General features: G+C 31.4%; 1 protein-coding gene and 1 long non-coding RNA gene across 6 annotated transcripts in view; one reads left to right on the top strand and one right to left on the bottom strand.

The window, feature by feature from the left end:
• The window catches only part of LOC145297672 (uncharacterized), a 158,418-nt gene extending 157,061 nt beyond the window's left edge, over positions 1 to 1,357 (bottom strand). Inside the window, exon 1 of the long non-coding RNA XR_013870303.1 lies at positions 1,163 to 1,357. This is a non-coding gene — a long non-coding RNA (uncharacterized LOC145297672). The remainder of the gene's footprint in view (positions 1 to 1,162) is intronic.
• The window catches only part of LOC145297671 (A disintegrin and metalloproteinase with thrombospondin motifs 3-like), a 1,581,225-nt gene that overhangs the window by 1,312,207 nt on the left and 242,370 nt on the right, over positions 1 to 26,648 (top strand). The window lies entirely within an intron of this gene.

Here is a 26,648-nt window from a genome sequence, read left to right as displayed (position 1 = left end):
TCAAGATGACTCTGTCGATTCTGATGACCATTCGTCCTTTCATCCTGATGATCTTCCAGCAGAAGATAGTTGTCGCATTTGGATCTGCAACCAACCAGATGATGGTAATGCCATGGTCTGCTGTGATCAGTGTGATAACTGGTATCATTTTTATTGCATGGTTGGTATTGTCAGGATTGCCTGAACCAGAGAGACGACTAACGAATCAACCCTCTCAAGCCTGATCATGATCATAATAATTTTTTATATTCTTTATTTTATTGTTATTATTTTTTTTTTTTTTTTTTTTTTGAGATAGGAGAGTATCAGAAAAAGTTACGGTACTCACCTTCCTGCAGCTTCTGACGGAGATGCTTGAGACTAGGAAGCGAATGCCTTGCTAGTGATTAATTTTATTTGTAATCAGTGTCACTCGTCTGCCATAAAAGAGACTTAGTGCACACGTTTCTTTTTTTTTTTTTTTTTTTTTGTTGGCTTTTTTCTCTTCTTCCCTTTAACAGCCCAAGCGTTATTTTTTGCATTTTCCTATCAAGATCGTTCCGGATCTACTATTACTATTATTCCCCGAAACTACCGGACCATGTTACAGGGTTTGTTTTTTTCGTTTTTTTTTTTTGTTTTTTTTTTCACGAGGTCGCAACATCGGCAATCTGTTGCAAAAATTAAGGTAACGTATTCTCTTCTTATTTTCTCTTCTCCGTCGGTTGCCGTTGTTAGGTGAAAGACTCCCCCCCCCCTGCTAAGGTCACCCCCTCTCTCTTGTGCCGATGCTTCCCATTAAAAATCGGCACAGGTGAAAATACAACATAGTTACAAAATACCTTCCCTACCCTTCCAAATGTTAAGAATAACTAAATAACGATTTCAGTTCGGTAACATTTGATGGATTTTTTTATTATTTGTAGTGATGGGGCGGGCTGTGTGTTTTTTTGTATTTTTTTATTTTTACCTATTTCGTAGTGATATAAATTAAAAATAATTAAATTAAAACAAAACCATTTTTCTTATTTCGAATTATTTAATCAAGTAAAAATTCCATTTTTTTTTTACTAAAGTGTAAAAAAAAACAAAAAAACAACGTTGATTTTAAAACTAATTTTTTTTTTGGGGGGGGGGGGGTCGATCCTTATATCACATAAAAGGAACCAAATTTCCTACTCACCATTATTCACCGTTATGTTCCTATTTACTTGTCTCCTCACGAGGACAGAGTTAGACAAGAGGCATTTTGGATAGGAACAAAAATAAAAATTGCTTCTGTTTAGAAGAATTTCTCCTCTACTGATCGAGGTCAGAAAAGGTTGTCGTAGCTCCGACGCACGCGCGTCGAATCTACTCCAAAACAAAATAATGGCGCGCTGTCTCAACAGTAAAAACCCAGTTGCGCGCGCGTGGATGTATAAACATCGTTTCAGCTGCGCGTACATTTTCCTCTGCACACCCACACAAATGCGGTGATTCTTAAACGAAATTCCAGTTGTTCGTGCGGACGTCAGTTAGAGCATCTTACATCATAAGAATATTATTCTTTTCATCCCATCGGATTACAAGGAAAAGAAATTTAAAAAAATGTTTTTTTCTGAATGCCTCCCTGGAGCCGGTCGGACAAGTATAAAAAGGGCATTTTTCGGCCACATCGTGGTCGAATTTAGGAAAACTCGTCCCGGGAAAACTCGTCTCGGGAAAACTCGTCTCGGGAAAACTCGTCTCCGGAAAACTCGTCTCGGGAAAACTCGTCCCCTTTCGCTAGGTAGGAAAACTGGTCCCGTATTGAATAAATATCGATTTTATGATCGTTCTTGAAGGAGATATTGCTTTTTAAAATAGACTATAGCCCCCCAGCTAATATTTTTAAAAAATATATTTTTATTTGTCTAATGTTTTTTTTTTTTTTTTAAATAAAATCGATTGCCCGTTTTCTACCTAACTGGCTAAGTTCTTAGTGGTTTCACTTATTTTAAAGCGTTTATTATGTTCATACAAAGTTAATTACAATTTTTTGTTTCTTATTTTAACGATGTTTTTTGGAGTCATAAAACAATAATAAAAAAACAAAACAAAAAAATTAAAAACTGGGAGCGTTACTTTTTTGTTTTGGTTTTTTAATTATGATAGTTTTTGTTATGTTTTTGTTTTCTCTCATACCAAATGCACTCATGCGTTATTTAAAATTATAATTTTATCAATTATCAACATTTATTGTCGTCCTGTCAAATTTTGCAAAAATTAACTAATAAATTAAAAGCGAAATATTTTTTTTGAATTTAGGAAAACTCGTCCCGGGAAAACTCGTCTCGGGAAAACTCGTCTCGGGAAAACTCGTCTCCGGAAAACTCGTCTCGGGAAAACTCGTCCCGGGAAAACTCGTCTCGGGAAAACTCGCCCCCTTTCGCTAGGTAGGAAAACTGGTCCCGTATTGAATAAATATCGATTGAAAACACATTTTATGATCGTTCTTGAAGGAGATATTGCTTTTTAAAATAGACTATAGCCCCCCCCCCTAATATTTTTAAAAAATATTTTTATTTGTTTAATGTTTTTTTTTTGTTTTTTTTTCTACCTAACTGGCTAAGTTCTTAGTAGTTTCACTTTTTTAAAGCGTTTATTATGTTCATACAAAGTTAATTAAAAAAAAATTTGGTTCTTATTTTAACGATGTTTTTTGGAGTCATAAAAACAATAATAAAAAAAACAAAACAAAAAAATTAAAAACTGGGAGCGTTACTTTTTTGTTTTGGTTTTTTAATTATGATAGTTTTTTGTTGTTATGTTTTCGTTTTCTCTTATACCAAATGCAATGCACTCATGCGTTATTTAAAATTATAATTCTATCAATTATCAACATTTATTGTCGTCCTGTCAAATTTTGCAAAAATTAACTAATAAATCAAAAGCGAAATATTTTTTTGGCGCGAGAGATGCCATGTGCTAACAATCTCTCGTTAACTCATTTTTAATTTTTTTAATTTTTACTTCAAAATTCTAAAATCAATCATTCAGAGAAAAAGTAATCACTAAATAAATTTATTAATCAATTTTATTGAAAACTCCGCTATCGTTTATCAAGAATCTTTTTAATTTCATTTTTTGTTGGTTGTTTTTCCGAGGGAGATATAACCCCCCCCCTCTCTAAATTATATTTAAAAAAATATTAAAATTTTGGTTTGTATTACTGTACACATAGATTCGAAAAATAATAAACTAGACAAAATACTGTTAGAAATTCGCTCAATATATATTACCGTGACATAGGTTGACATATATTCGGTGTTTTTTTAATAGTATTTTGTCTAGTTTATTATTTATAACACCTATTCCCGAACTTACTGTGTTTAAGAGAGAGTCGGCCGCTATTTTGAATTGTCCAATACATCGGTAAACACTGTATGTTTTTCGAGCTGAATAAACATGTTACATTGAATAAAAACACGAAAAATATATCCAGTTTGGTAGGAAAGTAACTTATCTTGCCTTTGATAACATTTATTTGTTATATATTTGTTTTTTGACAATTTTTTCGAATCTATGTGTACAGTAATACAAACCCAAATCGATTTTACCCTTTTATAACAACAGTAAATAAGTAAATTCTTTTTATATTAATATAAAAAAATATGCGGTCTCGTTTATGAACATAATAAACGCTTTAAAATAAGTGAAACCACTTAGAATTTAGCCAGTTAGGTAGAAAACGGACACTTAGAAAATCGATTTTATTTTAAAAAAAAAAAACATCAAACAAGTAAAAAAATTTTTTTTTTTAATATTATGGGGGGGGGCTATAGTCTATTTAAAAAAAAACAATTTCTCCTTCAAGAACGATCATAAAATGTGTTTTTAATCGATATTTATTCAATAAGGGACCAGTTTTCCTACCTAGCGAAAGGGGACGAGTTTTCCGGAGACGAGTTTTCCGGAGACGAGTTTTCCCGAGACAAGTTTTCCCGAGACGAGTTTTCCCGGGACGAGTTTTCCGGGCACCGGCGTAAGCATCAACATCGACCCGTCCGTGTTTGGACGTTAAACACGCGCGTGCCCCTCAATTAATTCCTCCACGTGGATACGGGCTTCCAACCCTTATAGACTTTTTTTTATATTCCTCTTTTCTATCTCCCCGCTAAGTAAGCGGTGTTTTTTTTTTTTTTAATCGTTTAATTCTTTGAAAAAAGACTGGTTATTTCTAACGAAGAATTCTTACTTGTCTCCTTCAGAACATTCAATTAATTCAGTCGAATCAATACATAAAAAAAAAATACAGTAATACAAACCCAATTTTCCAATACATCGGTAAATACTGTATGTTTTTCGAGCTGAATAAACATGTTACATTGAATAAAAACACGAAAAATATATCTAGTTTGGTAGAAAAGTAACTTATCTTGCCTTTGATAACATTTATTTGTTATATATTTGTTTTTTGACAACTTTTTCGAATCTATGTACAGTAATACAAACCCGGAAAAACATTGAATTATCTCAGTCACAGAAAGAGACTTTCGACCAAGAAGAAACTTTCGGATCTTCTCTTTTCTTTTACAAATCTTTTATACAAAAATAAATATTGTATTTAATTTTTCCATTCATCTCAGTCATCCTTGCTTGCTTATTTCAACACCATTTTTTACACTTGATTCTTCTTCTGATTCTTGCTTACTATTATTCAACTCAACAGTCAACCTCCATATTACTATTATTATACTTTTTGAGTCTGCAAACATCAACACGCTGGGGACTCTCGGGGGGGGGGGGCGCAACAAGTGGTAACCCCCGCTTTGTCAAACTATGACAGAACACGCAGCAACAATACTAAGTTACTCGCACACTCGAACCTGGCACATATGGATTATAGCGACTTATCGTTTCCCTTGGCGCCTTTCAACTTCGGACTTTCTTAAGAGATAACGACACTGGTCTCTCAAAATTACCGCCTTTTTGCGATTAATCGTTCAAAAATCGAACAACATGGTTTTCGACAAGTCAAATGCTGAACGACAGCCACAGCGCCAAAAACACACATGGACCTCCTAACACGTCAAACAAACTGCCAACTGACAATTCTACCTACATTGCGAGCAGTCATTCAACATTTTCAGAACAAACTCATCATTACTTGCACCTCGGATTCGTAAACAATCCTGATACACTTTCATGCATGCATAAGCACGAGCACATCGCTTTTCTCCCACAATGCCGATAAACCACACGCATACTTACACGATGCCATTTAAAGCCATCGATACCGCCGATCTCTAACAGATCGCAGCCGAACCAAGGAACGATGACGAATTATTACCAACGTCTCACAACATGAATCGACATCGAGTTCTTGACTTCATACAAGTCGTAAAAAGTCATGCTGCTCTGCAAACATCACTTTTTAAACCTCCTCCGACTAAATGCAACAAACCCGACTCTCATGGATTTTTGCCACACGCACAAAATCCGCGCACTTCAATTACAACCGACATTCAACTCACACCAGTTTAGAGCATCTTACATCATAAGAATGTTATTCTTTTCATCCCATCGAATTACAAGGAAAGGAAATTTTAAAAAATGTTTTTTTCTGAATGCCTCCCTGGAGCCGGTCGGACAAGTATAAAAAGGGCATTTTTCGCGCACATCGTGGTCGACCTTTGAAAACCATGGCGTAAACATACTACACTGTGATCTTACTCACTGCCAACAATATATAAACAATGATATCGGCCAGAAGTACTTTTTTCAAAAATAAACAATGTTGATAGGAATTATTGGTGAATTTATTGGCGAAATTGGAAACGCCATTTTATTTCACGCACCTGCTATCCAAAGCCGAAGCATGAAATAAATAACAAAAAAAATAAACTGGAGAACGATTGCAGTTAAAACAAAAAATAAATCTACATATATATATATAAGTGAACGTGTGTGTGTGTACATTTCCCTACGCAATAACTCTGTCAATTTAAAGTCTACAGACTCGAAATTTGATATACAGGGTACTGAGATTTGGGAAAATAGATATGATCGGTTTTTGGCCAGAAATTTGGCGATTAAGGGTCAAAGTTCAACGATTTGACCTTTGAGAACTCTACCAAACTCCTCCGACAATTTTGGGTCTACGCACTTGAAATGTTTTTGAAAGTTATCCTCTCCTTTAGATTGTCTAGCCTTAATTTTAAAAAATGTTGCTTCCGATTGGCGATGGTCGTAACAGCATAAACGTTAAGTTTTACCCGTTCTTTTCCTCCTTTGCGGTACGGCTTCGAGCCTGCCTTCCCACTACCACCTTTATTTTTTATTATTTTTATTTTTTTGCTCAACATACACATCCAAACACCCGGGCTGAAATCCTAGTATATGTATAAAAGTGAACGTGTGTGTGTGTGTACATTTCCCTATGCAATAACTCTGTCAATTTTCAGTCTACAGACTCCAAATTTGATATACAGCGTACTGAGATTTGGGAAAATCTATGTGATCGGTTTTCGCCCAGAAATTTGGCCTTTTAAGGGGTCAAAGTTAAACGATGTGACCTTTGAGAAATCTACCAAACTCCTCCGACAATTTTGGGTCTAAACACTTAAATTTTAGATAAAGGTTCCTTAGACATGGATTTGAGCTCAAAACAATAAGTGTTAAGGGGTCATAATAGGGGTCAAAGTTAAAAAAATTTACCATTTATTTATTTATTATTTATTTATTTATTTTTTTTGCTCAGCAGACACCTCCAAACACCCGGGCAACGCTAGTAAATAAATAAACAACTCTCTCCCCCGTTAAATTGTTTTATTAAAATTATATTTTTTTACGCAAACTTTTCAATAAACGTTTTTCCAATTATATTTTGATAAATTTTTATAAATAAATGTTTTGGTTTTGTTTTGGTTTTCAAATGGCGCTCGCCCAGTTTAAACCATTATGAATATGTCATTTCATTTTCTGTTTTTAATAAAAAAAAATGTTCCATGAAAAACTTTAATTAATTAATCATTAATTAAATCAAAACATTTCCAATTAAACAATTACGGATATATGTTCTCTTTCACTTTTTTTATTTATTTTTTTTTCATAGTTCTTTCCGAAAGTTTAATTTTTTGTTATTTATTTCATGCTTCGGCCATAGTTTAATATAATGTTCTCCCCTAAATTTGGATAGCAGGTGCGTGAAATAAAATGGCATCTCCAATTTCGGCAATAAAGTGTAGAAGCACCGAATTATTTTATAACAAGATGGGAATTTATCTAACATGTTCGATGCTCTCTGTTGAAGGCAAGAAATGAGACAATCACAAAACAGCAAACGCTACCTGTAAAAAAATTCAAGACAAACTTTATTGGTGCACAGGACATTATTGCAAAATAGTGCACCCTCATCCATCTTGCGTCCAACTTTGGAGCGGGTAGTTTGCTTCTATGAAGTGATAGTTAGAGTCCTTTTGCATTCTGCAATGTTGTCGAAGTCTGTTACAGGTAAAGGATGAAATTAGCTGTGTCCCATAGGACCTCCTGGCCCCCAAAAGTTGATAGTAATGCAAACAGGCTGTGTACCGAAGATAGAAATTTCATAATAAGAAAAGTCCGTAATGTAGTTGAAGACATTTTGTCTTATAAGACAGAAGGTCTTCAACTACATTAACTCGCAGACATTTACAAATGTTCTATACTTCATCCACAGTGTCGGAATTATTTGTTTCCAGATAAATTCAATGCGTGAACAAAGCCAGCAAAAAATTAAAGGATAACATTGAGAAAGAAAGGGGGGGGGGGTAAAGAAGTTAACATAGGTCTTGTTTGAAATGAAAAATAGGTTTTATTTACAGAAAAACAGTTGCAAATTGTTTCCCTTTGCCCGCATTAATAAAAAACGTCAAAATAACGTAGACAAAACATACTCGCTATATTACAGAAACACAAAACCAAAAAAATGCTGGTTCTTCTATATAAAGCAATGTTTTAAAGGAAGGGTCGTTTGTTGATACGACTACCACAGAAATATTACAAAGTAAAAAGTACTTCCGAAAATAAAACCTTAAATAAAGGAACGTACTCACAAAAAATAATGTACAACGTTCTTGCAATGGCACCTTTTAAACTCGTCAGTTTAAAGGCTCGGTACTTGCTCCAAGTCTTGGAAAGGGTCTGTGAAGTTTGTATCACTTCAGGTGATATTCTTCGAATTTAAGTTTATTTCACTGAAGACACTCTCTCCATAGCAGTGCTTAATCGAAGTTGAAAGTAGAACCGCCTCGTCACGTCTACTGTGTTGTACAGAGTTCTTCTCCTTGGAGGGTAAGGCTTTAGGATTCATGCTTAGCTGAGGGGATGCATGTCCTCCTGCCTAGCTGGTGAATTCGAAAACGAAGGCCTCTTCTCCTGGACCTCATGACCTCAGCACAACGAGCTAGCAGTGTTTTATTCAAAAATCGTGGTAGTTTCGTACAAAAAAGGGTACAAAACCAAATCCAATAAAACAATAAATATAAAATAAATCATGAACCAGCATAAAAAATATAAATATATACACATGGGGTTTATACAATTGTTGGTGTAAAAACAGAAAAAATTCCAACAACGGCTGAGATCTGAAGTAAAGATGTTAGCGCCCAAGTCTTCTTATTAGAAGACATAATAAAAATGAGTCCTTCTTCTTCACTGGTCTGGAAAGAACCGAAAAGGAAATAGAAATTGATGCCAAAGGCACGTGATATGTCTAGTTAGATTCGACCAATCAAATCGATTGATACAATAAGAGTTAGGGATTGTATTATGACTGAAAAATTTCTTACAATGTAAACAGAACTTTAACAAAGAAAAACACCTATATAAATAGAACTTTATTTTTATTTTAAACAATATAAATAGAACTTTATTATTTTAAATAATATAAACATTTTTTTAATTTTAAACAATATAAATTGAACTATTGAAATGACCGATTATTAATCTCATGTTTATTGAAAATTGAATCACGTGTTTTTTTATACACGATTGAAATTAAAATTTAATTATTCACCTTGTAGCAAAATGTAGTAGGCAAAAATCAGGAACAAAGATAGGAAATAGTCAGTTTCGCCCTGCACCACTCACCTCTAGAAGAGAGGAATTTCTTGGCTGTAATGACCGTAGAGAAAGAAGAAGGAGACAGAAAAAAAAGAAAATGGCAGAAGAAAACTCACTTCTCACAGATTCGTGATTCGTCACAAAGAACAATCCAACCACCAGAACCACCTATACACAATCTACAAAACACTCCCTGACTGCTTCCCAGCGTCCTGCTTTTATAGCGGCCGCGAATTATACATTTGCATAATCACGCAAGAGCGCACGCAATTCTGCGAGAATTGCATGGGATCAACGCCAATAAAAACCCATGGATGCCATCTTGGAACTCTCTTCCGCTCGGCCCTCAACGCAACAACAGACATATTCGAGGGAAGCCTTTATTTCCCCCATTTCGGTTATTGCCAATTCCGCTACACACGTGTACTCCTTGTTTAGTCTGTATTTTGTTAGAGCCTCGAGTTATTTTTTCAAGCGAAAGTATAGCAGAAGACAAGTCAAGAAGGTGTCTAGGTTTTCAGAGCTGTCGAAACTCCTTGCCAAGGACACTGTTTATTGGGTGGACATAAACAAAGACATTGAACAGTGTGCAAAGTCATGCAGTATCTGTCAACAGCATCAGCCCTCCCAAATGCAAGGGACATTTATGCAACATAACATCCAACAAAGCCATGGAATGTAGTTGGCACAGACCTGTTTGATCTCCATGGAAGTCAATGGTTGATCATAGCTGACTATTACTCAAAGTATCCTATAGTAGCCTACTTGATCACTCACCAAGCAGTGTCATAGTAAACATTACATGCCAAATCTTCTCAGAGTTTGGCATACCATCAAAGATTGTCAGTGATAACGGACCACACTTTTCAAGTCATCTCTACCGCGAATTCGTCAAAGAATGGGGTTTCTATCATGAGACCACATCACCTTGGAAACCATAAGGGAATGGCTTCATAGAACGTCAAATAAGGACTATCAAGACCATTCTCAAGAAAACCAAACAGTTGGGAACAACTCCTAAGATCGCACTGCTGCATTGGTGCTGCACCCCAATTTCAAGCCCTGCACAACTACTCATGGATAGACGAATCCAATCTCCACTGATCACCAAAATCAGAAATGACAACCATAATCAGGATCAGATATACAGCGCATTCCCACAACGTCAGCAGAACCAAAAGAGGTATTTTGACTGACATGCATTCATGCATTGGCTATACCGTGGCCAAGGGGTAAGGGTACAGAATCCTGTGTCTGGAAGCTGGGACCCAACGACTGTAGTATCCCAGGCAGATGGTCACCGTTCCTATCTCCTAGAAAATGTCAATGGGCATGTGCTGTGAAGAAACTGGCAACACATAAGAAGTATTCCAGTGACGCCTGCCCCACAAATGTTACAAGATCTCCCCAATACAATATGTGCAACATCTGTGGATCTACTTTTGTGTGCAACCATAAATATGCTAAATGACACTCAAAAATGTACCCATAGTAGTAGAGTGGTACGACACCATCAAAAATGAACTTATAATGAGCACACACTCATAACATCCCAGCAAGCATCTCATGGGGCAGAATAATCCCCTGCTTCACTGCAGCTCTTCAGGCAGTCTACCCTGAACCAGCTTTTCCATTTTCTTTGTTTTGTTTTACATACCTAAGTCATCTTTGTTTTCAGAGAAAGGGAGATGTAATGATATCGCTGCTCTTTCGTTTCAGTGACTTTTATAGACTCTTTCGTTCCGGTTTCTTGATCTAACTTTTGTATGCACTCACGCATGTGCAAAGCAATCTTTTAATAAAGCAGGACACCATTATTTCTGTTCCTTTCTTACCAATCAGACACACGTGTTCCAAGTCTCATTATTACACATCCATGCACAACACAGCATGACATTCCCAAGCAGAACCAAACAATCTTGTCGAATCAACACGCCACAATACGAAAATCGAATAACGCAAGACATGTTATGAAAGAAGTGTATTTCAAATCCCGCAAATCACTTAACGTCTTGTTCATTTCATAGCCGTTGAGCGAAACCAAATCGTCACTTTGGAGTAAGATGGGTGTAGTTCATTAGTGGACCTGATTTGTAATCAAAAGGTCTCGGGTTCACTTTTCACCACAGGTAGGCCCGACTCATATGCTTGTGTGCTTTCATGCATGCTTGGCACACCCACGTATACACCCACGCAAATTCTGTGGAGATAAAAAGTAAAACTTTGTCTTTTCGTGTGGATGTAAAACAGAGCATACCACGTGACAGAGGGTACCCACTTTCTGTCTAATCAGCGCTCAAAGAAAAACACATTTCTCAAATCTTTTTTGACAGCTTCACCGGAGCCACCCAAAGCATATAAAAGACACAGCACATAAATTAAACCAGTCCGGTCCAACATTCTCAGCCATCACTGCCATCCGTAGTTGTTGTCGTCTCACCACATTTTGACCAATTAACCTCTGACACGCTTTGGGTGGGATTGAAACCGCTATCTTCAGACAATGCTCATCTGGAACCGTAGAGATTCAATGTCTCTATCAACTACGCCACGGACTCCGAAGGGCGATCAAGGTTGGATTCTTTGATCTTATAAATCCACGTTTATTTATTATCTGATCTTCCATAGTTGGGTCCGTACCGATTGGCATATATATATATATTATTCCTTAATTGGAATTCATTTTTTGAGATGAGCATTATATATTAATTTATTTTTATTTTGGACTATTAGTCTCATCTTTATTAGTTGTTTTTTGATCTTTTTATTGGTTTGTTTATTCACAACATTTAAAATAAAATTTGAGGAAGGATGGTAAGGAGCTGTGAAAATGTGCCAAATTCCATAGGCATTCATGAATGCTTTGAATTCTTCATTTGTAATACAGGGACCATTGTCACTCACGATTAATACCGGCAGTCCATGTGTCGCAAAGATCCCTCTCAATTTCTCAATTGTGGTCATAGCAGAAAATGATTTCATTATGCATATTTCAGTCCACTTTGAATGAGCATCCACTATTATCAAAAACATGTTCCCCAAAAATGGACCCGCATAATCTAAGTCGACTCTCTCCCATGGTGAACTTGGATATTCCCAGCAATGAATGGGAGCCTTGCCGGGGTTGCTTTGATTAAGCATACAGGTTCCACAAGCTTTACCGGTTCTCTCAATATCTGCATCCAGATTTGGCCACCACACATAGCTGCGAGCAAAGGCCTTCATCCGCACGATCCCTATGTGTGTCTGATGCAATTGCTGCAACACTTTCGTTCTAAGTCTAGCCAGAATTACAACTCTACTTCCCCATAATACTGCACCATCTTCACATGTCTGTTTGTTGAAATAGGGCTTCATTGCTATTTCTGGAATATACCTGCTCCAGCCACTCAGGATGTATTTGTACACCCGACTCAAAGTTGGGTTTCTTCTCGTCTCCATTCTCACTGCCGCCACAGTCACTGGAGTGTCAATCAAGTTCATCATGTGTATCCTGTTAGTATTTGGTGTAGCATCTTGTTCCTGCGCACTGATTGGAAGACGACTGAGGCAATCTGCATTTCCATTAAGGGACCCGGCACGATACTCCAACCTATAATCATAAGCAGTCAGAAATATGGTCCAGCATTAAATTCTGGCAGCAGCAAGAGAAGGGATCGTCTTGTGTTCAGCAAACAACCCCAATAACGGTTTGTGGTCGGTGAATAATGTAAAATTATTCCCGTACAGATATTGGTGTACCTTTTTCACTGCAAAGACAAGGGCCAGCCCCTCCTTCTCAATGTGCGCATAATTCCGTTCTGCCTCAGTCTGGAAGAGGCGCTGTGCCTTCCTTACTAATTCTGAAACCCAAATATGTTACTTCAGGAAGGAGAAACTTGCCCTTACTTTTCTTTAATTTTAATCCGGCAGTCTGTAAATTTTCAGATGACTACTGTCATCACTACCTGAAACCAAGATGCCATCCACATGCACCTTGCAAAAAGGCATGTTCTTCAACCTTTTGTCCATCTCCCTTTGAAAAATCCCTGTAGCACTGTGTACCCCAAATTGTAATCTGGTGGGCTGGTATAATCCTTGGTGGACGTTTACTGTTAGCAGTTCCTGGGTTTCTTCATCCAATTCCAGTTGCTATTAGGGGTGGCTCAAGAGGAAGAGAGACAACTCAAATTTGGCGCCACATGTTTTTTTTTTGTCCTCCTTATGGGAACTCTCCGGAAACAGTGACTCATCAAAAGGTCCCTGTCAAATTTTTGTTCCAGGGTAGACGCTACAACTTTCACTCGTCTGTGCTCCCAACATCAACTTGGAATATTTCCTTGCCGATTCCATGGACACTGCTATTTCAATGCCCTTGTCCAAAGTTAGCATCCTTTCGCCAGGCAAGCACTCCTGTATCTTCTCATCTTTTTACTCCCACAACCAAACGATCAAAGTTGCAATGTTCCAACATTTTTCTTAGTGTGGCCACATATTCATTGATGGACTCGCCTTCTCGTTTGTCTCTCGTGTTGAAATAAGAAACGTTCATGTATCTCATTGGGGGCCAGCCTGATGTGTCTCTCCATCAGAATACACAGTTCTTCAAATGTTTTCTGCTCAGGCCTGTTTTCCGCTAAACCGCTGAGAATAGCATAATGTTTTGCAAATTAAAGTGTATCAACATTAACACTGCACATGAATAAAAACGCAGAGGACAAAATTAACATTATAGATGAATGAGTTGTTAGCATGTGCCAAAACAAAATGGCCGTTTTACGCTCGCTTTATTTACAAAATGCACCGTAAAAGATTGTTACGCCCTCTAGTGTTAAAGGGCATCAATAGTTTCATTGGAGTGTAAGGGAGTCCAATATATTACAAACAAACTTTTTTTTCTGCCGTGTGGGACTTACCTAATTAGCACGTGTGCATAATTCAACATATATACAAAAAAAAAGATATTTCCTTCCATAAATTTCTATATTAAATATTGGGTACTCATGCAGAGAGTGACCCGTGCTGAAATAATAACGTTATTATTTAAAAAGCCATTCTTAACATGGGGAGGGTGCTTTGTACCTATTCTGTAGTTTAACCTTACAATTGAATAAAAAACACATCATAAAACTTTAATTAAACTTGGAAATACGATTTTAAAAAATAGCACGGATCACTCTCTGCATTAGCACCAAATATTGATTTTCATATTGCTAATTCCTTTTATTTTATTTTTTGTTAAGAGTTGGGAGATATTTATCTATCCTCACGCCATGGCTGTTATACCAGGCATCGGTGAAACCTTACATCTTTAAAATTTTAAAAAGTTTATGGTAAAGTTTTATTTGGTTTCTACCTTAACATTTTCCTTTAAAATAACGACTTTTATAGGTTTTCACATAAGCTAATAACGAATATTGCATTTAAATGTAGTAGTTTTCCAGATATTAAGCAATATAATTTTTTATATGTAAAGTGCTGGCTTTAGTTGTATGTGCATATTTTTGGTGTACAACTATGGTCACCACTTTAAGCATGAATTATATTGCTTAATATCCGGTAAACTACTTATTTATGGAAACTTTAAATGCGATATCTGTTTTCAGCATGCCCAAAAAACCTGTGAAGTCATCATTTTAAAAGAAAATGTTAAGGTGGAAACCAAATAAAAGTTTACTGTTTAAAATTTTAAAAAAGATATTTTTATATTGTTTAAAATTAAAAATGAAAATTTATAAAATGTTCTTTTTATATTAGTAAAAATTAAAATAAAGGCTTATATTGTTAATATTTAACAATATAAAATTTTAAACAATATAAATAAAACTTTTTATAATCTTTATAAAAAGTGTAGGGAAACGTGGGACTTACCTAATTAGCACGTGTGCATAATTCAATGGGTCGGTCGTGGAATGAAATGAACAAAGAAGAGACAAACAAAAATGGCTGCCTTATCTCTTTATATGTCTGCAATGTGACCACCCGATATGCAAATGAGATGCTCCTGGTTGGAGATAAAAGAGGGTTGATTTTTTAGAGGGTCGTTCATTTTGAAGTTGAATTAGCAGAAGTACGTTGGGAGTTGAGAGAAGGTGCGTTACGTGTACAGAAGTTGGAAGTTTGGACAAAAGTGTTAACCTTACCCAGGAAATTATTGGTGTGACGGCGGAAGAAATAAAACTCAAGTTATTGAGTAATAAGCTATTTCGGCTCTCGGTGTGCAGTGACTCGAAAGGCAGAAAATGGACAGATCTGACTTTCGCTTGATACCTGAGTTTGAGGGATCTACCACTGGACCGTCTGTCGTCGAATGGGTGGAAAAAGCTGAAAAGATCTGTACACTGTGCAGAATTAAAGAACCAGCCACAGTCATTTCTTTGAGGTTAACCAGAGGGGCCTATGCAGCCTATCAGCAACTCGGAGATGAACCAGACTGGGATACAATCAAACACAGCCTGTATACAGCGTTTGGTACAGATCCGTTTGTTGCATGGCAACAGTTCACGAGCCGACGACTTCACCCCAAGGAAACCGTTGATGTGTACCTAGCCGACCTACAAAAGTTGTCGGTACCATTTAGTGGGGTTAATGATAAGATATTAAGATGTGCCTTTTTAGTAGGCTTACCTGAGGAGGTCACCAAACTGTTGCGGACATCGTCACGAATTGATGAATTGACAACAGACGAGTTATTAGCCCGAGCTCGAAACATCTGTAAAGAACAGGAACCAATTGCAGTAGCAACTAGCATTCAACATGCAACAGTCGAACCGCATGGAAGCAATGTAGATTCTCTCCCAGGTAGTAATAAGCATGTAGGCCCAGTGTGCTATAAATGTGGGGAGGCCAATCATTTTGCTAAGGATTGCCGGAGTGATAGGAGGTGTGTATATCCACGAGCACAGAGAACAGTACAATGCTATCGCTGCAATAAGTATGGACACATATCTCGCAACTGTTCGGGAAACGACGTTGGGGGCAAGGTACTATCGCCACCCTTGCCCCTTGCCAACCAATAAATACAGGATTACTGGTCATTGGCGTTAAAACTGACAATGTGCGGTGTTCAGCACTCATAGACACGGGGTGTTCCCGGTCTATAGTTAGTGCACATTACTGTCAGATGTGGCAGGAGCAATCAGTCGGTATTATGACGATCAATGGTTTATCCCGAGCATGTTGTGGTGAAGGGACGATTACGATCTGTACTGAGAAGGGTGACACAGCCAAAGTTGATGTTCTGGTGATGCAAGAAAAACCGCTTGGCTATAACATGTTGATTGGAATTGATGCAATACAAGCACTAGGAGGCGTCATAATCACAGCGACTGGAGGTGTAATGCTTGGAGAAGAAAAAGAAGTCTGTGCAGCCATGTCTATTGAAGAAAAGGACTTCTGTGCTACGTTTGACGACAAGGAAAAGGCGTGGACTGCAAAGTGGAAATGGACTATGAGCCAGGCACCAGATCGGCTGTGCAACACCATTCCAGAGTATGCAGTTTCCACAAAGAATAGGGCCACATATGAAGAACTTCAGATATACCCGCAGGAACGTCTAGGACCACCCAAAGGATTAATTCCGCACATGGCTGTTGAACAACCTACTAAAGACAAAATTCGACCCGTAATGGATTACCGAGAATTGAATCAACATGTTGATGCTTTCACTGGAAACGCAGATGTGTGCGCTGCAAAACTAAGAGAGTGGCGTCAGAAAGGGAGTAATGTAGCACTGCTGGATTTAAAGAGAGCCTACCTGCAGTTACGTGTCCATGAGTATTTATTGCCATTTCAGACAGTGATAATCAAAGGAAAACGATATTGTTTGACACGTTTAGGTTTTGGCCTAAACGTAGCACCCTTAATAATGACAACTATTATTAAAACTGTTTTGATGCAGGATGAGACCACAGCAAAAGCTGCTTCAGCTTACATTGACGACATATACGTTAATGAGGATATAATGTCTGCAGATGTGGTTCGAGCAAAACTGGAATCGTTTGGGTTAATAAGCAAAGACCCTAAGCGCCTAAAGGACGGGGTGCTCGTGTTAGGCCTAGAGGTCTATGAGAAGGGCAATACTTTGCGATGGAAGCGAGGGAGCGCGATTCCAGAGTTACTCAGTGTATTGACAAGACGCATTGTGTTTTCTATTTGCGGTAAATTAGTAGGACATCTACCTGTCTGTGGATGGCTTCGATCAGCAACAGAAGTGTTAAAAAGACGAGTAACTGCAGTAACCAAAGGATGGGACAACATGGTGGATGATGATTCTCTCCAGCAAATGATGGCTGAAATGTTGTCCAGAGTACATAGAAACGACCCTGCCCAAGGTGAGTGGCAAGTATCTGGAAACGAACTGATGGGCGGAAGAAATAAAACTCAAGTTATTGAGTAATAAAAAGTTTTATTTATATTGTTTAAAAATTTTAAAAAGTTATGTATATAGTGTTTCAAATAAATAGAAGTGTTTATTCTTAAAAAAAAAGCTGTATGTTCTGTTTATTTAAAACTTAACTTCTGATATACTGATATCATTGTTTATATATTGTTGGCATAGTAATATAACAGTAATTAGGAAATTATGTTCCTTTTATGTGATAGGGGGATCAAGAGTAGTTTGCCAGGCTCAAATTAAAAATCAAAATTATTATTTGTTTATTGAGCGGACGTTTATGAAATTGACCCCACACCCACTTTTTACACAATTTACCTTTTTTTTCTTTTTTTACGTTAATCTCATCGATTACAAACTTAACTTTCAGATTAAAAAAAAAAAAAATTGAAAAAAAAATTTTTTATGAATTATATTCTTGGGGATCAGTTTTCAATTATAACATTCTACTAAAGTGAACACGTACTTTGTGACCATCACCGAGAAAAATATTTGCAACTCGATGAGATTAACATATAAAAAAACAAAATATTTGCAACTCGATGAGATTAACGTGTAAAAAAACAAAATGTACATTGTGGAATTTAGAGATGGGGGTCAATTTCTCATAAATGCCTGCCGTTTATTGTGTGAGCTTAATAACGAACTCATAATAAATATTTACTTGCAATTTTATTTTTTTTTAAGTTTAACTTATTTCAAACTGATTTAAATTATTACATGTCATGTTGAAATTAGTACAAATTCCAACGCATTTCAGGTGAAAACATTATTGCCAACTAGTGTCATGCCGAAATATTTGCAATCATAGGATGCTTTTGTTGCTTAAAGATCTTTTAAATCTACGCATTTCAGGTGAAAACATTATTACCTACTTGCATGTCATATTGAAATTATTACAAAGCAATTAGTACAAAGCAGTTTTCTGTAAATACGGAAAACCAGATTTATTCCTTCCATACACATGTAATCCAAGATATCCTCAAATTTGGGGTCATCAGAACTTACATAAAATCGACCTGATTTAATATCACGTGTGTATCATGCACATCTAGCTGAACTTTTGAAAGACATTAAAGGCAGACATGTACTGGAAATTCTATTTGCAAATGTTTTAAATCTTTTAAAGACAATATTGAAATTAGTACAAAGCAGTTTTCTGTAAATACAGAAAACCAGACATATTCCTTACATATGCGTGTTATCCAAAATGTCATTAACTAGTAAACAACTTGGGGTCATCAGAACTTACATAAAATCGACCTGACTTAATATCACGTGTGTATCATGCACATCTAGCTGAACTTTTGAAAGACATTAAAGACAGACATGTATTGGAAATTCTATTTGCAAATGTTTTAAATCTTTTAAAGATAATATCTCCTTTAAGAATGGTAATAAAATGTGTTTTCAATCGATATTTATTCAATAAGAGACCAGTTTTTCTACCTAGTAAAAAGGGAGGATTTTTCCGGGTACAAGTTTTCCGGGTACGGGTTTTCCTGGGACGAGTTTTCCGAGCACCATATATATATATATATATATATATATATACTAGCTGTACCCTGCTACGCATTGCTGTGGCTCAAATTGGCGCAATGGAAAAAGTTCCAAAATGAGGAAAAGCATGTTTCTTATAAGTTTAATTCTACATTTCGTATGGGTACACAGTTTTTGTTTTTCCATTTTCTTAGCTGATGTAGAGATTTTCTGGTTTGGTGACTCTTGAACATGTAACAAATTGTTCATGTGAAAATAGTCAGTGTGTAGCTGTAAGCCAAACAATTGTAAAGATTGTTCCCTGAGCTTTGTTGATGGGTATTGCAAACGACAATAAAATTGGAAAATGCAGTTTCCTAAACTGTAATGGTGTATCCAGTGGAATCATAGGAATGTGTGGAATGAAGATATCTTCACCAGTGCAAGATCCTGTTACGGTTGCTGTTTCTATGATATTTTTTACTGCAAGCCATGTGCCATTGCAAAGCTTGGATTGGTTTATATTTCACATGATAATTAGTACACCAATTTTCAGTTGCAGTATATGCGGAGGCATCCCTGGCAAATCTAGCTGTTGCATAATTAACCACTTTATCTGCTTCCAAAACAGTGTCAATGGATGCGTATGCGACACTTGGAATTTTTCGGACATGGACATTTTCATTTATTTACATAATTTTTATAATTCATACTTACATTTTTTTTTTATTTTACATAATTTTTTATAATTCATACTTACATTTTAATTTATTTTACATAATTTTTCATAATTGATATTTGCATTTTATTTTATTTTTCATAACTTTTGTTCTGTCTTCAGACCGGGCTCTTTTTTAACAAGGGACACATGCTTTAAGAGCACCGGTGCCTCTGGCCTCGTTCTCATTCATCTCTGTGCAAGTTTTTTCATATATAGTTTTCTTTCTTATTTCTTCCCTTCCTGATCTTTCTTTAATGGAAAGATTCGCCGTTTAGGCATTCCAAATGAAAAAAGAAAAGGAAAAAATGTCATATCGCTATCTTTCGAGAACTCCATGTCCCCACGCGATCTCGCGCTACTATCGTTCTACGATTCTGCCCCTCCTTTCCTCCTTTTCACCGCGGAATTCAAAACTACACGGTCAGACTTTACTCGACTCCATGAACTGGGCTTTCCCCGTTTAAGCCATGAGGTACGTTTAGTACATCCTATTATTCCTTTACCTAGCTATTTCTTCTATGAAGAACTCGAAACCCTGTTTCTGTTTATTTAATCTAGTGTGTGACTTCCATACTTAATTTGTAGAAATTCTAATTATTTCCTTCTTCGCTCGCACAGAACTTATATCTTTTCTCAGACTTCTATTATTTTTATTTCATGGGCGTTGGGTAGTTTATGCACCGCACTAGAATAACAACCTTTGTAAAAAGGAGACATAACCGTTCCATACTTTCACCTAACGATTTAATAATAATAAAAAGAAAAAGAAAAGACACTTTTCTAACTGTTACGGACTTTCACCTAACAATTTAATGGAGAAAAGATATTTTCTAACCACTCCGTACTTTCACCTAACGATTTAATAATAATAAAAGAAAAGACACTTTTCTAACTGTCACGGACTTTCACCTAACAGTTGATTGAAAAAGATAAGATATTCCAGAATCTGTTAATTTGGAAGCCTGTCTAAAACATAATTATTTTCATGTATTATTTCCTTTTGTTTAATTATGTTTTCTCCTTTTAACTATTTGTTTTGTTTCAGATTTTTTTTTACCTAATTAATAAAGCGTCTTCAACGTAATAGTTGTTTTCGTTATGTTAATTTGAGTTTATCTGTCTGCCCAACGCACGCTTTCTAAAAGTTGACTGCTAGACGGTATTGTAGGTACCTGAAAGCAAGATTCTGAGGAATAACTGCCGCGAGTTCCAGAACAACTTTTATTAATTAATACTTACATTTTAATTTATTTTACATAATGTTTATAATTCATACTTACATTTTAATTTATTTTACATAATTTTTTATTATTCATAATTACATTTTCATTAAATTTATATGATCTTTTATCAGTCATACTTACACTTGCATTTATTTTACATAATTTTTTTATAATTCATAATTACATTTTCATTTATTTTACAAAATTTTTATGAATCATAATTACATTTTCATTTATTTTACATAATTTTTTATAATTCATGATTGCATTTTTATTTATTTTACATAATTTTTATAATTCCTACTTACATTTAAATTTATTTTACATAATGTTTATAATTCATACTTACATTTTCATTTATTTTACATACTTCTTTATAATTCATGATTGCATTTTTATTTATTTTACATATTTTTTACGATTCATAATTACATTTCCATTTCCAGAATTTTTATAATACTTACATTTCAATGTATTTTACATACTTTTTTATAATTCATACTTAAATTTTAATTTACTTTATAAAATTTTTATGATTCATAATCATATTTTAATTTAGTTTACATTATTTTTTTATAATTCATAATTGCATTTTAATTGTTTTTACATCATTTTTATAATTCATACATACATTTTCATTTATTTTACATAATTTTTTATAATTTATACTTATATTTTCATTTATTTTACATAATTTTTTTAATTCATACATACATTTTCATTTATTTTACATAGTTTTTTAATAATTCATACTTACATTTTCATTTATTTTACATAATTTTTAAAAATTAATACTTACATTTTCATTTAGTTTACAGAATTTTTTATAATTCATACTTACATTTTATTTATTTTACATATTTTTTATAAGTCATAATTGAATTTTTTATTTAATTAACACAATTTTTTATAATACACAATTACATTTTAATTTATTTTACATAGTTTTTTTATAATTCATGATTAAATTTAAATTCATTTTACATAATTTTTATAATTCATACTTACATTTTAATTTATTTTACAAAATTTTCAGAATTCATAATTACATTTTTATTTAGTTTACATTATTTTTTATAATTCATAATTACATTTTAAGTTTTTTTACATCATTTTTATTATTCCTAATTACATTTTCATGTATTTGACATAATTTTTTATGATTAATACTTACATTTTAATTTATTTTACATGATTTGCTTATAATTCATAATTGCATTTTTATCTATTTTACATTTGTCATAATGCATAATTATATTTTCAATCACTTTTGATAAATTTTTATAATTCATACTTACATTTTTATTTATTTTACATAATTTTTGTAATTCATACTAACATTTTAATTTATTTCACATAATTTTCATAATTCATAATAACATTTAATTTTTTTACATAATTTTTTATAATTCATGATTGCATTTTAATTTATTTGAAATTATTTTTTATCATTCATAATTACATTTGCATTTATTTTACATAATATGTTGTAATTAATACTTACATTTAAACTTGTTTTACATAATCTTTTATAATTCATACTTACATTTTCATTTATTTTACATAATTTTTGTAATTCATACTTACATTTTCATTTTTTCCATAATTTTTATAATACATAATTACTTTCTAATCTGTTTTACATCATTTATATTAATTTATTTTCCATGATTTTTATAATTCATACTTATATAATTCATACTTATATTTTCATTTATTTTATATAATTTTTTATTATTCATACTTACATTTTCATATATTTTACATAATTTTTCTAATTCATAATTACATTTTCATTTATTTTGCATAATTTTTTACAATTCATAATTACATTTTCACTTTTTTTACATTATTGTTTATAATTTCTACTTTCATTTTCATTTCATTTATATAATTTTTATAATTCATAATATCATTTCAATTAATGTTACATAATTTTTATCATTCATAATTGCATTTTTATTTATTTTACAAAAATCTTTTTATAATTCATAATTGCATTTTAGTGTATTTTACATCTTTTTCTATAATTCATACTTACATTTGCATTAATTTTACATAATTTTTTATAATTTATGCTTACATTTTCATTTATTTTACATAATTTTTATACTTAACAATTACATTTTAATTTATTTTACATGATTTTTATCAGTCATACTCACGTTTGCATAAATATTACATAATTTTTTATAATTCATCTTTAGATTTTCATTTATTTTGCATCATTTTTTATAATTCATAATTCTGTTTTAATTTATTTTGCATAATTTCTATAATTCATACCTAAATTTTAATTTTTTTCCATAAGTTTTTATAATTCATAATAGCATTTTAATTTTACATAATTTTTTTTAATTCATAATTACATTTCAATTTATTTTACATTATTTATTATGATTAATAATTACATTTTCATTTATTTTACATAATGTTTATAATTTATATTTCAATTTTAATTTTTTTTACATAATTTGAAATAATTCCTAATTGCGTTTTAATTTATTTTACATAATTTTTTATAATTCATACTTACATTTTTTTATCCTACATCATTTTTTATAATATACATACATATTTTGATTTATTTTACATAATTTTTTATAATTATTACTTACATTTCTGTTTATATTACATAATTTTTAATAATTTATATACGTATTATCATTTATTTTACATAATTTTTTATAATTCTTAATTACATTTTAATCTATTTTAAATAATTTTTTATAATAAACAATTACATTTTAATCATTTTTCCATCACTTTTTATAATTCATACTGATATTTTCATATATTTTACATAATTTTTTATAATTTATACTTATATTTTCATTTAGTTTACATAATCTTTTTACAATTTATTGATACATTTATTTTATATAATATTTTTAATTCATGCTTAAATTTTCATTTGGTTTACATAATTTTTATGATTCATACTTAAATTTCAATTTATTTTACATACTCTTTTTTTAATTCATACTTATATTTTCATTTATTTTACAAAATTTTATATGATTCATAATTACATTTTCATTTATTTTACGCAATTGTTTATGTAATATATATAAAATATAGGTGTAAATTATAAAAAAATTATGTAAAAATATATAAAAAATGAGTATGAATTAAAAAAATTATGTAAAATAAATAAATATGCAATAATGAATTATAAAAATTATGTAAAATAAATGTAAGTGTAATTAGGAATTAAAAAAACATTATGTAAAATAATTGCAAATGTAAGTTTAACTGATGAACAATTATGTAAAATAAATGAAAATGTAATTATGAATTAAAAGTATGAAAAATAATTTAAAATGTAATTATAAAAAAATTATGTAAAATAAATGTAAAAGTAATTATGAATTGTAAAAAAATATATAAAATAAATGTAACTGTTAGTATGAATAATAAAGATTATGCAAAATAAATTAAAACGCAATCAGTATTTACAACAAATTATGTAATATAAATAAAAATTATACATTATTTATACATTATAAATTTATGTAAAATACATGAAAATGTAATTATGAATTATAAAAAATTATGTAAAATAAATTTAAATGTAAGTATGATTTACAAAAATTATGTAAAATAAATGTAAATATCATTATGAATCATAAAAAATTATGTAATATAAATGAAAATGTAATCATGAATTATAGAAATTATGTCAAATAAATGAAAATGTAATGATGAATTTAAAAAAATAATGTAAAATATATGAAAATGTAAGTATGAATTATAATAAAAATTAGGTAAAATTAATTAAAATGCAATTATGAAAAATCAATGAAAATGTAATTAAGAATTATAAAATATTAAAAATTATGGAAAATAAGTTAAAATGTAAGTATGAATCATATAAAATTTTGTTAAATAAATGAAAATTTAAGTAATTATTATAAAAATTATGTAAACTAAAAAAAAATGTTATTAGCATTGTAAAAGATTATGTAAAATAAATGGAAATGTAAGTATGAATTATAATAAATTATGTAAAATAAATTAAAATGCAATTATAAATAATAAAAAATAATGTAAAATGAATTAAAATGTAAGTTTGAATTATAAAAAAAATGCAAAATAAATTAAAATACAATTATGAATTATAAAGAAATATGTAGAATAAATTAAAATGTAACTATGAATTATAAAAATTTTGTAAAATAAATTAAAATTTAAGTATGAATTATAAAAAAGTATGTAAAATAAAGGAAAATGTAAGTATGAATTATAACAATTATGTAAAATGAAATAAAATGTAATTAGGAATTACAAAAATTATGTAAAATACATAAAACATATAAGTATAAATTTTATAAAATTATGTAAAATAAATGAAAATGTAATTATGATTCATAAACATTAAGTAAAATAAATCAAAATGTAAGTATGGATTATAAGATTTATGTAAAATAATTTGAAATCCAATTATGAATTATAAAAGATTATATAAAATAAATAAAAATGTAAGTATGAATTATAAAAAATTATATAAAATAAATAAAAATGTAAGTATGAATTATAAAAAATTATAACAAATAAATGCAAATGTAATTATGAATGATAAAAAAGATGTAAAATAAATGAAAATTTGATTATGAATTATAAAAAAATTATGTAAAATAAATGAAAATGTATATATGAATTATAAAAAAGTATGAAAAATAATTTAAAATTGAAGTAGGAATTATAAAAAAAAGTATGTAAAATGAATGAAAATGTAAGAATGAATTATAAAAAATTATGCAAAATAAATTAAGATATAATTATGAATTATAAAAGTTATGTAAAATAAATGGAAATGTAAGTATGAATAATAAAAAATTATATAAAATAGATTAAACTGTAATTATGAATTATAAACATTATATAAAATAAATGAAAATGTAAGAATGAATTATAAAAATTATATAAAATAAATAAAAATGCAATTATTAATTATATAATTTTATTAATTTATAATTACATTTTCATTTATTTTACATAATTTTTATCAGTCATACTTACATTTGAATTAATTTTACATAATTTTTTATAATTCATGATTACATTTTCATTTATTTTACATAATTTTTGTAATTCATACTTAGATTTTCATTTATATTACATCATATTTTTATAATTAATACTTACATTTGAATTTATTTTACATCATTTTTATAATTCATAATTACATTTTAATTTATCTTAAATAATTTTTTATAATTCAGAATATATTTTCATTTATTTTACATAATTTTTATCAGTCATACTTTCATTTTCATTTATTTTACATAATTTTTTATAATTCATATTTTTATTTTCATTTATTTTACATAATTTTTGTAATTCATACTTACATTTTAATTATTTGACATAATTTTTTAATAATTCATACTTAGATTTTATTTTACTTAATTTTTATGAATCATAATTACATTTTCATTTATTTTACATAATTTTTTATAATTCATGATTGCATTTTTATCTATTTTACATAATTTTTATAATTCATACTTACATTTACATTTATTTTACATAATTTTTATAATTCATAATTGCATTTTAATTTATTTTGCATAATTTTTTTTATTCATAATATGTTATTACATAATTAACTCAATATTGATGCAAACAAATTTCTTCTAGAAGTAAGTTGATATCAATCCTAAGAAGAAGAATGCAGCTGTCTTCAAGTTGTTTCTAACCACCACATCAAACAGTGGCAAATCATCAAAAACTTTAACAGCGGGTTCATTCAAAAGAAGCAAATGTTGCAGGTGAGAAAAGGAAGCACAATGAATATTCGAGT

Source organism: Euprymna scolopes, chromosome 18, assembly GCF_053919585.1.
Source record: "Euprymna scolopes isolate OS-2025 chromosome 18, ASM5391958v1, whole genome shotgun sequence".
NCBI classification, from domain to species: domain Eukaryota; kingdom Metazoa; phylum Mollusca; class Cephalopoda; order Sepiida; family Sepiolidae; genus Euprymna; species Euprymna scolopes.
This window is presented reverse-complemented; position numbering and strand designations above follow the sequence as displayed.